Source organism: Aythya fuligula, chromosome 4 (genome assembly GCF_009819795.1).
Source record: "Aythya fuligula isolate bAytFul2 chromosome 4, bAytFul2.pri, whole genome shotgun sequence".
NCBI lineage: Eukaryota > Metazoa > Chordata > Aves > Anseriformes > Anatidae > Aythya > Aythya fuligula.
Window position 1 is genome coordinate 68838816 of NC_045562.1, and position 15212 is coordinate 68854027.

The following is a 15212-nucleotide window of genomic DNA, read 5'->3' on the forward strand; positions in this document are numbered from 1 at the left end:
GCAGCAGGCAGCATCAGAAATACAAGTCTTGACAGCAAATCAAGGGCTGATTTTTGGGTGCTGTGTGCCTGCAGCAGTCCTGCTTCTTCTTCCAGAGCTCTTCATCAGCCTTCTGGGCAAACTTTCAGTGGTTGCTGACCTGGGGAGCTCTGGTGAAAAACATTTATTTTGAAATCTGACCATGGTTTGAATGGTGAGTTCTTCAGAAAATTGAAATTTGATGCACAGCCAGATCAAATAAAAAGCCACGGGGCGAATGACAGCAGACATCCATAGTCTGCTTCAGTAGACATGCATAACACGATTGTTGAAATATCTTTGGATTCCTCTTGTCTGTTTTGGGCATCAATTTATTTTCTCTGTTATTAAAGGATCATTCTGTACTATTTATTTGTTAGCAGCACACTGGGTCAGCAGGTATAAGCCTTTGCAGCGTGCTTGTGTGGCTCCTAGCACGTTGGTCCCGGTCCTTAGTGGGGTAAATGGGATGGAGGCAGGGCTGGCAATAAGTGCCCTGATGCTGAGCCCAGTCCTCCACCCCAGGCAGCTCTGCAACACATGTTCAGTCCCAAAGCCACCACTGAGTAGCTATTCCACATGCCTTCAGTAGCTGTGCTCGCATACCATAGGCATCTCCCCTGCTCCCCATAACAAACTTTCAGTAAAAGACCCAAAGTTGTGCTATAAGCTGTGGGAGAACTCCCAGGTGTCCTCAGCCATGCAAGAGGAGGAAATTCATTAAGTAAAATTCCCCCTCAACTTTATGAAAATGGTTACAGCCCTTACTGCAGACAAAGGTAAAGAACCCCACTGCTCCTGCGCGTCTGAGTCGGGGGACTCTCATTCCTGGTCTCTAATCTGGTGCTAAGTGCAGCCCCAAATGGGTGATCCCAGGCCACCGTCAGTTAACACCTCTGGGAGGACCAGACCACACATCCTTCCCTGCCTCCCCTTTCCAGTGTCAGGTTCCTCCAAGGAAGATAAGGAAACTCCAGAAAAAAAAAAAAAAAAAAAAAGTGGGGAAAGAAAACTTTCTCCCAGGGCCTGCAGGCCCCCAGGAACAGCCCTATGTCCTGTGCGCACAAGGGCATGGTCCTGCCTGCTCGTAAAAACCCAAAAAGCATCCCCAATGAGTGAGATGCTTGTGGATTTTTTCATCATTTTGAAGCTTGATTTTTAGAGTGCTGAGCATCAGCACCTTGCCCAGACCTCTGAAACTTCGGCCTCAAACCCTCTGGGGATCATCTACCCCTATACAAGTGCACAGCAGGGAGCCTCAGGCAGGCAAAGGCAGGGTCCTTTTCAACTACAGCCTTAAAAATTGCAGTGCAGGTTGCTCTTTACAACTCACGTGAGGTGTTGCACATGCTCTTGGGCACCCAGGACCGGTCGGTCACATCCTGCCTTGTCTGTGTCACACCCCCCCCCCACACCGGATCCTTCATAAACACAGATGTTCCTTCTCCTCTGACAAAAATCATTCATGAAAAATTCAATGGGACGTTTCTTCCCCTCTCTTTCTCCCCCTCGTTTTTGTTGTATTCTTGACAAGCTTGAACTCCATAGGGGGGGAAAAGAACAGAGCAGCCCAGCCCTGGTTCTCCCGCATCCTGCAGCAGTGCCCATTTTACATGGTTACAAAGGTCATTTAGCATAGCATGAAGCCCCTCAGCGACTTGCACAAGGCAATTTCATCTGATCCGTGATGGAATTTCCACTCAGCCAAAGTCCTTATTATTATGCATTTTTTACACATTAGGATTTTCCTTTTGTTGGCAGCCAGATCTCTTCATGAGGTGTTAAAAAGTGCAGAGGGGCTCTCTGCTCCACTTCGGGGAGCTAATCCTGCCTTTAAGGCTGGGATAACTGTTTCATTGCGGGTCGGGCTCAGCTTTAGAGCCTCTGACGTTTGCTGACAAGGATCTCAGAAACCAGCACAAAACCTGTGGTGGAAGAAAAACCATCCCCACTTCTCGCAGGACAGCCACATCCCAGTGAGGGCCATGAGACTGTAGTTTCTTCCCTCTCTCTCCTTTATTTTATTTTTTATTTTTTATTTTTTTTTAGCCCTAGCCCCTAGTTTTTTGAATGCTTTCCAAGCTGGAAAACATGTGATGACTCATTTGCACCTGTGAAAAGCAATCCTCCCGGTTTGATGGATGATACAGAAAACCTTAAAAAATAAAGGTTAACCAGTAGAGTTAAATAAATAGATTCTCCCCCAGCAGTGATTGGAGCAATGTCGTAGGCAGAGCCAGCATCTGCTTCGTGCCAATCACAGCCACACATCTCCTGGGTAGCCAGAATAGCCACTTTATTAAGCATTTTGGTCCTTCAAGTACTAATTAGATTATATCTGAATCTGAAAAAAAAAATTGGCTGCTTTTGTTTATAGCTCTTATAATATAATATCAAGGCCTATTGTAATGTTTCTGGCTGAAAACTAATCAAGCCCAGTGCTTCAGTCAGGGGGATGTTTCGGTGATTTTAAACTGTTTTGACTTTATCAGAAGAGATGAATTCAAACAAGAACAGGTGCAGAGAAAAGCAACAAGGATGTCGCATAATCAGGGCCTGGAAAGCCTGTTTTATGAGAAGGGACTAAAAGAGATTGGCTTGTTAAGCCTAGCAAAATGAGGGGAGTGTGATTGCTGTCTATAAATACATCAGGGAAGTAAATACGAAGGAGGGAAAAGAGCAAAAGGCAGGGCTGGCAGAAGAACAAATGCATATAAGCTGGTCACTAATAAACATAGTCAGGAAATTAGAAGATGTTTTCCAGCCACCTGAGCAGCATGGCTCTGAAACAGGCTTCCAGAAGGAGCCAAGGGAGGTAAGGCTGGGCATAGCCTGAACAGTGCTTGGGCAGTTTCTGGCAGGGATGGCACATCCTGAGATGTGGAACTGAGTGCAGGGAGATGCCTGCTGGTCCCACCTTCATCTGTCAGCACAAATATCTTGTAATGAGGTAGGGTAGGGGGAGGAAAGATGGAAAATTGTCACAGTGCTGGCAATTTGTTGGGAAAAGGCGACTTCTGGGGAAATCGCTTCTCAGGATACAGAAATAAGCAGTGAGAAAATTTCAGCCAGCAAGATAAGGGCTGATAATGAAATGTGTAGTGGCAGTGAAATGGTTTTCCTGGTTAATACAGGAAGCAGATAAAAGAACTGGGAATAACCCTAAGCCTGTTTTCTTCAGGACAATACATGCTTTCTTCCCTGAAAGGTAGGGAATCACAGAAAAGCTAGATGGGACCAGATCCTGTAAGCCCCAAAAGAGGCTACTCCAGCTGCTAGCAATGAGCAGTGTTTGGTAAGTTATGACAGGATGAACTGAATTTTGGCTTTTTCCTAGTATGTTCTCCATGACCAAAATTGTAAACATGGGAAAAGACTTCCCTTCGGCACACTGCCTAAGGAACACGGGGTAAATTAGCACAGCTATTTAAGTCCCTTGCTGAAAGTGGCTTTTTTTCCCCTTCTGATTTAGACAAACTGAAGTGTTTAAGAGAATTCACCAGTCTGGCACAGTCCCTCTGTCTGAAGCTGGTCTGCTGCATATGAAATCCTTAAACAGTCTTGGCTCAGCAGAAACATTAGCTGGTTTTGTTTTGTGACTAGAACCCAAGTGTTATTTGGAGTCATCCCCTGACAAACGCAGGCGCAGAGCACAATGTTTTGGTCAAGCTGATCCTGCTCCTGCCTGAGTGAAAGGCTTTTGGCTAATTGGTTTTTAAGTGATCTGATGTTCGGCCATCATCCTGTGAAAGATAAGAGAGAAGAAGCTTTCTGGTTTTGCTTATAAACCAGGAAAATACAGAGCAATAAAAAGTCAAGTGTCTGGGGGGGAGGTCTAGGTCTCAATCTCAGCAGCACCTCTACTGGGTCACTGGTGGCTTTGTGAGAGCAGGATGATTTCCTCAAGATATTGTTCCTATTTTTATTTTATTTTAAACCAATTAAGAATGTACTGGTCCCCCTTCACTAATAATAAAGGCAAAGAAAGGCAAAGCAAATAGTTACCAAACAACCGAAGGGACTAAACAAAGAGTGACGCCTCTACACAGACAGGTAACCCCTGGTACTGTGGCTGTAGCATATCAACGCAAGCATACATCAATATCAGTCGATACTCAACCGTAACCCAATACCATATGCACTTCAGCCACCCAAAAACGTCCCAGGCATCCACCCTGCTCAACACGTGCTGCACCTTGCTCTCCTTTTCCTCTGCAATTCTCCTTTTTTTTTTTTTTTTTTTTTCCCTGCAATGCTCCTTTTCCCCCTGATTCAGTTGTTAACTCAGGACAGGTTACTCAGTCCCAAGGTTAGTAACCAGGTAATAAGCTGGCCCTTGTGGTTCAGATGCAAGGTCAAATGTGGTTGGAAGGGCTTGGACAAGGAAGCTGCTGTGTTAAAGCATGATTACAGGTGCATGACAACCAATTGCTCCAAAGAGACGCTCACTGCCAATATTAGCCAGGATAATGCAGAGGGAATACATTCATTACTTGGGTAATGATTTTACTTGCTTTACTTGGAGTTTGCCTTCAGTGGATTCACTCCAGAAATGATTTGTGCACTGTCCATATGCACATGCATATTATTTGTCTCTGCATTTCTGAAGCACTGAGACTTGAGAAAAACCTGACAAGAGTATGGAGATTCAGAGATGGCCTTCAACTCTCTATTTGTTAAAAAGACAGATGAAAAAGTACTCTAACATGCTTATAGATTGGTTAGCTATGAGGACATCAATGTTATAGATTTGTAGGCTGGGCACAACCTCATTGAAGTTTTAAGGGTAAGGGGCTCAATGACAGTGGTGCAATGAGAGTGGCGTAATCCTTGCTTTTTCCCATTGCTCTCCCAGACAATTCCTTCAAATGAAAAACATTGTCCATGGTGTATACTGCAGAGAGAAGAATAACTGCCTAGCTCATGAGTTTCTTGTTGAATGTGTGCACTGAAACAATGCCATATGAATAATTAGGCAGTTGCAGAAATACTTACTGATTGGTTTTGTAAAATACGTTTTCTTTCTATCCCAGAAATGCCCTTGCTACTTTTGTTCTTCCTTTAAAGTGAGAATGGAAGCTCTCAAACTAAATCATCAGCTAGTCTTGAACTTAGGCTGGTAACTTCATGTTACTTAGACTTTCTGCAACAATTGTCTTCCAAAGTAGAAAGAAGGCATAGCCTAGACAAGTGGTGGGTTGTGCAGTTTCATTTAGAAAGATGGACAGAAGAAGGACAAGATGGAAAGAAAGAACCTCTGCAGACCTTGCTCTGAACTCCTGGAGAAGGTTGTTTTCCTCCTGAGAAATGGAAGTGAGAAACACTTCTCTTCCCAGACTGTGCTTTGAATTCAAATCCTGCTGAATGCTATCTTCACTACTGCCCCATGCCTATATGGACTTCCTTTCTCCCAGCCTCTTTGCTTTCCCATACTGAAGAAAAAGGAGGATCTTCCTCTTCTAGCCTTTATCCTGTAGGCATTCGTTTGGCTTGTGCTGAAAGTCAGAGTGAGCTGATTGCAAAGGAAGACGTGTTACTAATTCCAGCTTGACTAAGCACCCATCAATGAACAGATGATACAACACACATATACATGTGTATACCAAGAGATAGTTGTCTTCTGGTTTCTTCTGATCCCAAAGCAAAACCTGTTTTTGTGTTTGCATCATCATAACTCAGAGGTCTTTAGGTCTGAGACTCGGTCTTTTTATTTTGTATTTATTCTTCATATGCACTTAATAATTTCTAACAGATATTAAAGATCCTTCATGTCATATGAAAGTTGCTGAATACAAACTGAAACATGGCTAATAAATAAATATATGCGTATTCCTGAATCATGGCTGCCTGCTTCTGGATGGTTATTGCAGGGATCCCAAATTTCATGCTGGTGAAATGTATTTAAACACGAATATCAATTTGAGACTTCAGTTCTGATCACTCTAGATGACTCTTAACAACCATGACCAACCTCTCCTCAAATCATTACCATTCGTATAGCCACAAAAGGCAAACTTGATGAGAGAATGAGAAGCTAGTAGGGTCTCAGGCTAAGCATACAACGGTGGGATAGCTATAAATGAACCTTTTCAACCATAAATTACATGTGGCCAGTAATTCCCTTTTCTCCCTCTCGCCCTCCCTCCCCATTCCCCCCTTCCACTCTGAAAACCCTGGGACAAAGGCTTGCCTCTCTGAAGGATGCCTTTCTGGAGGATTAAGCAGCTTTGTTGACAAATACAAATTACAACTCCTTTGCTTGGTGTCCCGCCTTCTCAGCTGGGCTCCAGTCCCTGAGGGACAAGGCTCTATTACCCCTGCGTAGATGAAGAGCTCAGAATAGGCAGATGTAATTATTAACACCATTCAATGGGGTGTCTTTCTGAATTATCAATTAAAAATCTCTACTGTTTTTCCTCACAGTAAATAGAAAGCTGATGGCAGTTAATCTATTGTGCAGCAGAGCTTTATATGCATGTTTAAGCAGTGTGCTTCTCTGCTTTTTTATTCCAAGGGCAGTGTGGGGTGAGAGGGACTCCCATGAGGTAGCACAAAGACCCCTGTCATTTGACTGAGAGAAGATTCTTTGGAGAAATATTGTCGCCTTCCACCCTTGCAAACAGGTCCTGTAGAGATGGCCAAACAGGCAAGAGATGTCTGATATTGTGGAAGATGACAAATGAGCCTTCCCTGCTCAGACGCCAAAGTGCATCTAAACAGCTCTTTTGATGCGCTGCTATTAAAATGCAGAGTTCATGGGCAACAGACACACGAACATGAAGTGAAAACAGAAATTAAGCAACATGATTAAAACCAACAGCCACACTGAGCCAGGCTGCCAAGAGCTGTCAGTTTTTGGCAGAGGGAGAAGACTGGCAAGGCAGGTTTTGGGGAAGGGGCTGTGAGGATGGCTCAGGAGCAGGAGTCCACGGGTAGAGATGTGTCAAATCACTTGCTGATCTGTCAGTATGTCGGCAGCTCTCACAGGAACAAAATTCACTGCAAACTTCCTGAGACGGGTTGTTTCAAGTTTAAAGCTCTCCACTGAGAGATTTAAAATTTCCCAATGGAAGTTTTGGAATTACGGTGTGGTGTGGAGCTACCACTTTCCATTGACCTCTCCAAAGCCCAGTCCCAATACTTCCTAAAAGGGCTAATGTTGCTCTCCGATCCTTCTCCACTTTGTGGATGGTCATTTTCTTCTTGTAAGCAGCTTTCTGTCCAGTCATACAGTTTGGTCTATTGCATGCATAGAGCAAAGTCCTTGATTCATAGGTAAGTAAAATCCAATTTTTTTCCCATCTTGTATGTACTGTATATGTTGTCTTTTGTCATAGCTGCTATTTCCACTGAATTCACAGCAGACTGAGAGAGGCTTTTAATATTGGAAAAAGTAGCGTTATGCACAACAGGAATGGCTGCTTCAGTAACTTCAATTTCCAAAGCGCAGTCAATTAAAAGAGCACCCGAAGAAAGACAAAACAAGAAAGATTTGGGACTATCTCTGTGCTTGGTAAGTAGAGCTAAAAATGCCCATATCAAACAATAAAAATAATAGCTGTTAAGGAACTGGAAAGCATTCGGGGCTGGACATGTGCCTTCAGCAGTTTAGGAGCTTATTTTATTGGCACTTAAGACCTCGAAGTAGCATTGAACTCTTGACATGTTGGACCACTTCCATCTATTGCCTAATACAAACCCTATTCTTTTTTCCTAGCTCTTCAGAGTCATGCTTACCTAAGAGCATGCAATACCTGGGTGCAGTCACTCCCAATCTTTCTCTCTCTCTCTCGCTCTCTCTCTTTTTTTCTTTTTCTTTTTCATTTTAATAATACAATTCTTCATGCCCCTAAAGCTGGCAGACCATAATGGACCAAAATGCACATGCAAGTGTTCCAAGCTGCACCGCTCTGCTCAAAAGCCTTTCTCCAAGATGAATAGCATTTGAACTTTGTCCAATTTTTCTTATGTGGTATGTGCCCTTTATTTACTCTGTCATGTATATCTCACTCCATTTAAAATATTCACAGTTTGTTTTCAGTGCTATCTGGCTGGCCTTCAGTCTGGGTTTAACAAATGTTAGACGTTACATTCACTTGCGTATTTCAGGTTTTGTCATGAACCAGAAGGGAAAAAAAGGAATAAAAAAAAAAAATTGCCTGCACCGTGATTTAAATAACATGTTCAGATCCTTTATTTTTTTGTTTTAAATGCCTTCATCTCTTGGCCTTATAAGGTGTAGACTGTCTCATGCTGAACTCTAGCTGGGTGGCCTCAGTCAGCCAACAGCCCCGCAAGCTCATCCCATTAAAGTCATTATGTTTACTTCTTATTTCAACAAACCAACCTGGATTTTGAGACAAGAAAAATTGAGGGAAGGAATTCTAGGTCCATTTCAGAGTGAAAGGGTGCAAAAATTTGTTGCCAATAGGCTGCAAAATGGGATCTTTTTGCGTTTGCTGTTAATTTTTTTTTTTCCACTGCAAGAATGGTCTATTTCTTTCCCTATGAAATTTGAGGAAGCCCTCAGTTCATGGACAAGAAATCAAGAAGAGGCAATTGCTGGCAACCAGAGCAATTTCTTATCAGAGTAACACTGCTTAGATCCAGGAACACCTTTTTACCATACCCCTGGTCCCACTTCCAACAGGAGTGCGTGTGCCCCCATGGATAACACCGATTATCTTCCTGGAGTGCTCTCAGTGGTTGAGGAAACTGAGTCATGGAGCCTTGCTTCAGCTTGGACAGAATGTTACTGGACATGCCAGGAAGCAAATATGTGTGAAGTATACACCAGAAAAAGATTTGATGCCTATGCCCACCGAAAAGTAGCATATCTTATGCTGGGAATGCAACTTCTTCATGTGCCTCTGGTGCTGTGCAAAGGTAGCGAGACCATGATCTTTCTCCCAGGAATGGTGTGGTCTGTGATGCAGAGAGAAAGGACAGAAAATGGAAGGCAGTCACCTTAAGGCCAGATGTACCAATGTGAATGATGGAGGATGATCAGCCATGTAAAGGGGAGTGAAGCTCCCCTTTATTTGTTTCAGGAAAAAACAAATAAACACGGGTTCCTGGGTGAATACTTTGGATTCTGTGCTGGGATCACGGTCCTCCCTCTTTCACTGAGAGGCCATACCATCATGGCCCTTTGTTTTTTCATAACACAGCCCACATGCTCTCAGGGCAGGGATGTGTTCCCAGAGGATCCTGGGGTTGCTGAAGAAAGAAGCCCTCACTAGGGTGGTTCCCAGGATCTCCTGGCTTCCAAAAAATACAGAAAAAAAAAAAGATGAGTGAACCCTTGCAATGTGCTGGGGCTATCCCTCCAGAGCTGGACACAGCCCCAGGTACCTATGATTTCCCCAGGGCAGTCACCCTGTGCTTGATTTCCCTCCAATCCTCAGATAAATAGGACAATAAAAGGAAGACTGAAGGATGAGTTGCCTTGATTAAGTGTCCAAGTACATTCCAGAGATACCGGGCACTATGAGGACTTTTCAGATTCAGCCAGATTGCAGCAGAACAAGAACCAGTAAGAAGAAGCTCAGCCTGGAAGTTAAAGGCAGTCAAATTCACAAAGCATGCAAAAAAATAATTAAAACAGCAAGACTGATTAACACATAGCACAAACTATGGAGGGGAAGCAAGACATTTCCAAATCAACACTGAATGCCTTTCTGGAAGTCATGCTTTGATGAAAATAAAAATGATTTGGCTCAACAGAAGGAAAATAGGGTGAACCCGGTTCCTTGGGGAGATTTCCCAAAAGACTCCTCCAGCTGAGCAAAATGCTCTTCTCTAGTTTAACAATCTTCTGAGCTTTTTATTGTGGAGTTTTATTTTTATAAACTTAGTCCTATCAGTTGTGCGACAAGAAGTGTCAGCACTCGCCCAGCAGTTCACAGGAGGACTTTTATCCTTTTGTGTCTCACAAATGTCTCTGCTCACAAGGGAGAAAGAAAAGAGGGGAGGAGAGCGTGCTGCACTGACTCACTGCAGAACTGGAGAAAAGTCCCAGCAACTGTCTGGTGGAAGGCTGCGCCGTGCCAATGCTCACAGCCCCAGAGAATTGCTTAGCAAGCTCTTGTGAGACAAAACAGCAAAGCAGCAAATGCAAATGGTTGAGCTGGATAAACAAAAACACCCGGCGAATAAAAATCTGGGAAAATGGATTCAGGCTGCTCCATCACGGGGCTGTTGACTGCATTCTTTCTCAGCAGCAGGATTTGGCCTTGCTGCTGGTGGGCCTGTGGCCACGCGGGGAGCTCCAGCCTGCATTTGAAGAGGCTTCGAAGCCACGCTGCAGCTCGGGGGAATGTGTGAATGCACCAGCTCTAAGAAAGAACAAGTCCCAGCACTTCTGCAGCCTGGAGTAAATATCGATGTGCTGTTCATAGCTGTATTAAAAGCCATGACCTCAAGCCTCTGCCCTGTGGAGGGGCTGCCCATCATTCACCCGTGTGCAGTCTAAGTTAACAGATAGTTTGTTTGAGGTCCTTGTGGGCAGAGGTAGGAGCTGAGCAATGGTTTGACCTTCTGTAGGAAAAGTGATCCACTTTGTCCTACGGCTTTCAGAAAGCACAGGCTGAACTTTCTGCCTCTGGAACCTGGTTATAGACTTTTCTTTTGGAGCCAGGCTACTTAGATACATCCAGGCTCCATACAGATTGATGAAACTCTTTGATGTGAGAGAAGAGCTTCACTTGTGTTTGTAGCTGAGGTGATGCGGTGCTCTCTGGTACAGGGAAACACTCCCCAGATCGCAGTGCTCGGTACCCTATTGCATCCTGCAGGTACTTGTGCATGTGCCTATGCCATCCTGTGCTGCTGGGAATGATGGGGACAGATATGACCCGCACCATAACTCAAGGAACAGGCACTCAGAGTGGAGGAAGTGAAAGGCTGCAGCTTTAATCCTGGTCAGTGACTCATATGAGTGGTAAATGGAAACAGACGTCAGAGATCTCAAAGCATGTGTTGTGACTGTTGAATACACATCACAGAACCTCAGCTATCCTGCCCAAGAATGCTACACTACCTCTATTAATTGTTGCCTTTACAGTGTGAACTATTCTTAAAGACCTGGAGTCAAGAATCAGCTGCGATATATACATGCATGAGAAGTGATTTTGTCTGCATGCCCCTGGATGCACCAGATTATTTTTTTTTTTGTCTGGAAAGTGCCAGAACTTGGCTTCCATGGCCACCTTCCTAACAGCAAGGCTCAAAAGTGTATGACTTTGATCTTCCTCTTCAAGAGCAGGATGGCTTTGAGGGAGGCCCCATGAACAGATAAACTTTTAGCTTGGGAGGACCAGTGTGAGTCCAGACTGCTTTACTTGGGATTCAATCCCATCTGCTGGAGCCTGGGGACCTTTCTTTGGTGGGAAGGAGAGTTTGCTGAAGCTCCAGTCCTGCTGGGAAATTGCTCTGTGTGGTGGCTTTTAAGTGGCAGCTTTAAGGTTAACCTCACAGGTGCCTGAGATGAATCCAGGTTGTGATGCCTCCCAGGTTTGGGACAGCTTCACGGTGGAAAACCTTGCTCAGAATTAGAGAAATCAAACAATTCTCAGTGCTCCTAGTACTTGCTGCTGTTAACAGTCAGGGTTTTGTAACAAGCATGGGCAGGCCTGTGTTTATACACATAAACCTGTAACAGGAGCATGTGTATAAGCAGGGTGTTGCCTGTGCACCTACCTACAGACCAGGTTTTCCCCAGGTCAGCTGAATGTTTTGGAGTCCAGCTAATGTCCCAACCCAAAGGACTTCATTTCCAAGGGACTTGCTCATAAATTTCGGCATCTCGCTGTAAAAGTCATGCATTTAAGATCTGAATCACCATTTGATTCTCCACTTCATACGTATGAGTATCTCTCTGCAATGTCAATGCCGAGAAATTTTTTATTTTTGACTGAAAGTTGACTTTGTTCATACATATCTCCTTATTCTAGCCAATGGACCTTTAGCAAAACAGACCATTGCAAGACCTGTAATGAGACCACAGCATCTTAGTCTGCACGTATCTGTGTAAGCATCTGACTAAAGAGAAATTACTAGTCTCTATGAATTTTTATGACTGTTTTCCTATGGGCAACCTACACAAGAATTCACCTTTCGTGAAAGCAAAAATACAAACTGTTGTTGCAAAAAAAGATTCTGATAAATATGAACCCTGATGCTCAAATCATTGGAATTCAAATTAGTAAAATCTGTTGTTAATTTTTCAACCATCTTGTGATTTTTAAGGTGGTCTCAGGATTTTGAAGGTCTTTAGTATACAGGTTTTCAACTATGAAGCTGGCAGCTCACACATCTCAAAAATACCAAGGTTATGACAGCACCCAAATGAGCATATTAACATGTTTTCTTGCTATTGGATTCAATGGGTTCCTTTGCATACACACACACATATATATATTTACAAAGTCAGACCATCATATAAAAGAGATTGGAGACAGAAAACAACTTCCATTAGGGTGATGGAAAAATGACTATGCTAGTACAGCCAGCATTTGCCACTTCTGTTTCCAAGTGACTGAGAATTTCCAGAGGCAGAGAGTACCCTTGTACTGCACAGAATAACTTATTATACAGGCAGCTTATGTGGTAAATTGAAAAGAACAGTTGCATTGCCTAGAAGGCTGCAGATCAAGAGATGCAGGCCTTGACTATACCGCTCCTCTCCCATCTATACTCCCATCCAGGACCTGAAATGATTTTTTTTACTTCCTTGTAAATCGTTTACTATTTCCCTGGCATTTGTGTGTGTACAACCAAACACAGGCAGCCTTGTGGTCGTGGAGTGTCACATTCAGGAACTATACTCTTCCATCACCTTGGCTTTTAATTCAGAGGGAAGGCTGTTTTATATACAACTCATACGCAATTCCCAAACTCTTCGGTGTCCTAAATTCTTCCTAGGAGACATTTTGCATGATATTTACTGAAACCAATTGGAAAAGGTCATGAAAATATTGTTAGTATAGACACATATATTTTTCATTAGAAAGAAAAAATTATATTTCTTTTTCCTATTGTTATATAGATCTCGCATTATTACATGTTGGTAATCTCTCAGCTGGAGGGAACATTTGTCATGTGTCACTTTGTGCTAGTCTTTAATAGTTTTGTGCAGGGCAAAACAGAGGACTTTTGCCAACCCCTCCACTGTCAGACTGGGGAAAGAATGGGCTAAGGGTTGCTTCAGTCTCTTGTGACTCCTCAAAGACATCTTGGTGTCATGAAGGATTGAGGGTTTTTCAAACTTCATTGCTAAATGTTGCAGTCCTATACTAATGAAGCTGTACAGCTTCAGCAGGATTTCAGTCTTTCCAGTGTCTGTAGACTGAAGTTTACACCCAAGAGACAAACTTGTGTATAGAAGTGCAGAACATCTTTTGTCATTGAGATGCCTTTTAGCTTAGGCTCACACTGGGCATCCTGCTTGGGAAAGCAGGATACTTTACACCAAATTATGGAGTAAATTGCAGTAGTGGCAAGGACCCCATACGAACTCCCCGAGACCATTATTCCTGGTGTGATTGCTAAAGCCAGTGTCACTGTCTTGTCTCTGCTGTTGTTAACAACCTGATTAGACTGAGCTATTGCGATTGCAATCACACTTTGTGCTGAGAAGACAGTTCCAAATTCACTTCCTTTATAAATAAGACACAAAGGATAGCTTATAAAGACAGATGGATCAGTGCTCCACCTAAAAGAAGAAACACCCTTCCTGAAAATATACAGTCTTATCACTTGTGCAGACCTACAATTAATGTAGGATAGAGCAAATGATGCACTGTAAGAGTGCAAGAACATGAACATGATTGTACAAAGGTCCTGTTAGCCTAATGTCTTGTTTCTGAGCCTCATGTAATAGCAGATGCCTAGAAAGAGTGTAGGAGAGAGTAAGCATAGAACAGGATTTTAACAATTTGTGGTCCAGGGACTTCCTCAGCAGGCTGCGTGTTTTCCAATATGTTATACCCAAATAGTTACAAAAGAACAGTTGGGGGGTAGGGAAACTGACTTACAACTGCTAAAAATGTCAAAAGGAGCTTGTCCCTCATGAGGTGAAGAAAATAAGCTTAATGTTAATGAAACTCAAGGTGGGTGTGAGGGTGGCTGTGGACCTTCAGCGGAGGCAGGATGTTGTCTGCTCTGATGGGAAGGAGAGGCAGCACCAGGGGAAGAGCTGCAGCCCAGCAGGACTTCAGCTCCCACAGCCTTGCGACATGGCTCTGCAAGGGAGGAAGGCCAAAGTGAATCAGTGGAAAAATTGTGTTGCATTTAATTTGGGTTTAACTGTCCTCCCCCTTTCTAAATCACCATAGAGTACCATATGGGGAACCTCGTCCAATTAGACAAATCTAATTTAGTTGCTTCTTGGACTCAGTGATCTTTCTTGTTAAGATTTTCAGCTTTAAACTGAAGCATGTTGGCCCATTTTGTTAATTGCGCCTGTTGGGCCAGGCCTCCTGTCCTTGTCTCTAAACAACATTACTAAGAGCTGGTGAAAAGCATGATCCTCCCTGGTCTAGCCATACACGATCAGATGAGCCAAAATAAACCACAAACTGGGCAACTTCTCCAGAGAGAAAACACCTCATTTGTTGAACCTCCAGGTCTCAAAGGCACTTTGTCCATTTTACTTCAAACTTTCCAGAAAGAAAGGCCTGTTCTTCCAGAAGATCATGGATGTAAAATCCAGATGGATTGTTGCAGACTTTGACATTTAGGGAAAAAATTGTTGGAGACTGGGAAACTACTGTAACATGAATACTGTTTTGGACTACTGTCTCTCCACAAAATACTCCCGAATATAGCAGCGGAGGGCAATATGATGTATTGGGTTAGCTTGAACAAACCTCCAAAGTGATGGTATTTTCAGGGTTTAAACCATCCAAATTGCATTTGAATGTAATAGAAACACTGAGCACATTATGGTACATTTAAATAAAACATTTTACCAAGTATTAAATGAGAAGCATTCAGCTGGTTTTGGCTGAAGATTGAGAGGCATGCATTAAGAAAACCTGAGCTTTTTTCACACACTGTAATATTAGTTACTTGGCAAGAGACTCTCTAAACCCTCATTAACAGGGTTGACACTTTGGCAGCGAAGAAAGCATCTGTTTGTGAGTAAACCCTCACATTATCTTCCTCAACTCTTTTTTTTTTTTTTTTTTTTT